The sequence below is a fragment of the Rhipicephalus microplus genome, chromosome 4 (assembly GCF_043290135.1).
Source record: "Rhipicephalus microplus isolate Deutch F79 chromosome 4, USDA_Rmic, whole genome shotgun sequence".
Taxonomy (NCBI): domain Eukaryota; kingdom Metazoa; phylum Arthropoda; class Arachnida; order Ixodida; family Ixodidae; genus Rhipicephalus; species Rhipicephalus microplus.
The window spans coordinates 25,072,745-25,076,003 of record NC_134703.1 but is presented as its reverse complement, the minus strand read 5'-3'; positions in this window follow the sequence as shown (position 1 = coordinate 25,076,003).

The following is a 3,259-nucleotide window of genomic DNA, read 5'->3' as shown; positions in this document are numbered from 1 at the left end:
TACCATTTGTTACTTACGCATATAACACCGCCAAGCATGAAGCTACTGGACATTAGCCTTTTTTTTTTGCTTTACGCACGAAACCCACGAAGTTTTCTGGACACTCTCTTACCTTTATCGCATCAGGAGGACCTGTCCATCGCTCAGCCGTTGTATCGTGCTGAAGAGGCACGTCAATTAGCGCGCCTTCGAACATTGTCTACAGTCAAGTTTGCCCTCTGCCGCGGTAGTCTAGTGGCTAAGGTACTCGACTCCTGACCCACAGGTCGCGGGATCGAATGCCGGCTGCGCCGGCTGCATTTCCGATAGAGGCTGAAATGTACGCCCGTGGGCTCACATTTGGGTGCACGTTAAAGAACCCCAGGTGGTCGAAATTGCCGGAGCCCGCCACTACAGCGTCTCTCATAATCATATAGGGTGGTTTTGGGACGTTAAACCCCACATATCAATAATCAATTCTTTCGCATTTTAGTTTCCAGAATTATAATCTGAACAGCATCTAGTGGCACAAACAGTGAACGTAGAAGTCAGCCGACGTGAGTTCCGATACAGATAAAATTGGAAGGGGGGGAGGGGGCATACTTTGAAGAAAACAAATACAAACAATTGTTTCATACAAACAATTGTATACATGTCATGGAAACAAGTGTCTCAATGTCACAATCCTGTAGCACGTACTCTACAAATATAACGGTGCACTCGCCTGACAAATTTAGTCTTTTTGTTATTTCTAAGCGCGTGACTAAAGCATTGATAGAAAAAAACTGTAATCGCGAACGAAGCATGCCGCGTTGACAGACCGTCGTGAAAATTTAGGTGCACGAATGAAAAAAAAAAACGCTTGGCCTGCGCGGAAGGCGCAGCACAGTCACAGCAAAAGCTAGAAGAGCGGCCTTTCAGAGCCTTTTCAAGACATTCATTGAGTAACTACTGCAATCACACTTGCTTGGTACCCACTAGGGCATTAATAATAAACTTTTGGGTAGTAGGCTGGCATTCGCTATGCTATTTTTCGTCATTCTTCTGAGAAGCGTGGTATCCGCTAAAAATTTGCGAGGGATTCCGTGCCAATTGTTCATGCAGTGGCTGACGACGATGAGGAATTATGGCTGGAGTGGGTAAGCGCCACAGTTATGAGGGGAACTAGAACAAGCTTTTGTAAAGGGTTGGAGCATTGGACGGCCCACTCGTTACGCTTTTCGTATTGTGCGACGACAGGTTGTTCTTTCGCTGTTTTAAACCGCTTTGTAAGTCGTGTTAGCGCGAGTGCTTTCCCGACATCAAGCCTGCGTAAGGCAAGTTTGTCAACAAGTCACAACCACCGGCTTAGCACAGTGGCAGAATACTGGGCTGGCACCCAGCGGACCCCGATTACAGCCCACGCTATGTGGTTACGAACACCGGCGGCGGCGGCGGACAACTGAGTTGACTGGGTGTCCCGATTTGTGATCTCATAATAGCTTTCGCTCTAAAATTCACTGTGTCTATGAACGCGTGTTTCGTCCTCAATGCACTTAGATGCAGTCTTCGCGTATGATTCCCTGGGCTATAGCAAAACATTGCGCGAAGCGTAGCAGTAGATTGCGCCACGTGTACAGACTTTACCTGTGTCCGTGGAAACGCGGATAGTGGGAGTAAAAGGTACACTTGATGTTTCTCGCTTGGTAGGCAAGCCCGTGAACCTCGTAGGAGAGTGTGGTACCAAATCGTCACGGTCATCTGCGATGAAAATAGACAAAACAGCCTGTGTACCGTACTACGCTAAAGCAGAGTATAGTGTGAGCAGAATCGATTTGTGACACGCACCTGTCTTGAAGTACAGCACTATTCCTCCGAGGCAGAGAAACAGAACGAGTGACGCTCCAATAGTGACAGTGAAGAGTTCTTTCGTGTTCGGTGGGGACTGTTTCACCGCTCTGCACACAGTGAGCAAACAATTTCATGGGTGAATAAGCTGCACATATTCATTGATGCGATATCAAACGTAGGAGAGCAGCAGATGTACCGTTATATGCAATGTGAAAATGAACACGGAGCTTTGCCTTGTCTAGGCAATCTCCATTGGGCATTCATTCCGAATATCTAGTGCAGGGGAGTCTGTAAGCTTTGCGAAAATCTTGTTGATGAAATTCCCTGTATTATTCTCCAACCTAATTGTTACAGGTAATTGTCGGTTAAAACAGAGTTACTTTGTTACCCAAGCCAGCCAACGATGCGGATAATGACACCGAGCATTTTGGGGTTTACCGTTCCAGCGACAGTGCAAGCACTTTCTCCTTTTTTTTTTACGAGGCGTACGTGAAACAATGTGTATTTGAGCACATCGCAATGTTAATTTCGAATTTGATGCTCATGATACCGCGAGGTATGACACGAATACCGGTAATATAATTTTATTTTTGTGGCAGCTAAGTTTTTATAATATTTCAAGCAAATTTACAGATGTTTTTAGTTTACTCATTCACTATCGGTTCTGGTGAACGTAGGTGTCGGTGTAATGGGGGAAAGTGTGTTTGTTTTGCCTTACTCGTTTTCCATAGGATGTTCTCCCGCTCCCGGCTCTCCTGAAATAGGATAAAAGTATCATGAGATACATCTTTTCATGTTAGGACAGTGTTAGTGCTTTATTTCGTTTTTTTTTTCTCTGATACGACGCTTCCAGTTGTCGCCATTGTGCGAAACTACAATTGGTTATTTGGCACTTTACAGCAGTCGCACAAAGGCGACAACTGATGAACGAAAGGATATAGAGAACCTTCATTAATTCATTCATTTCCATTGAAAGGTAGAAGTTACAGAGTAAAATGAAAATAAAGTCGGTGAAAGGACGAAAGGAGACAGCCGAATCTTCAAATCTACCAGACATAGTGTGCGAAGCTGAATTTTTTTTCCTGCCCTCCTTCTTGAGTACAGTCATGCGTGCATGCACTGAACTTAGTAGCGGGCGTTTTAGGCAGCTCTACTAACAAACCTGGCGGTGCGTGTCGAACGTACTCTTCAGTTACAAGCATCGGCTTGCACTGCTTGCTTTCTCTGTAATGACTGCGTTTCGAGACGCTGTTGTATGATGATTGCCCATGACACAATGATTGCTGTGTTGCGCTTTTAACAACTATAGCAAGGTGTTACACACAGTAAGATGTCACACTCAAGTAGCAGCTCATCCGAAAGGTGATATATAACCTGGCATACTTCCCAATTCAACTTCTATGCTTACACTTCCGTATGCTAAGGATGTTTATGCTCACGCGAAAGTTGT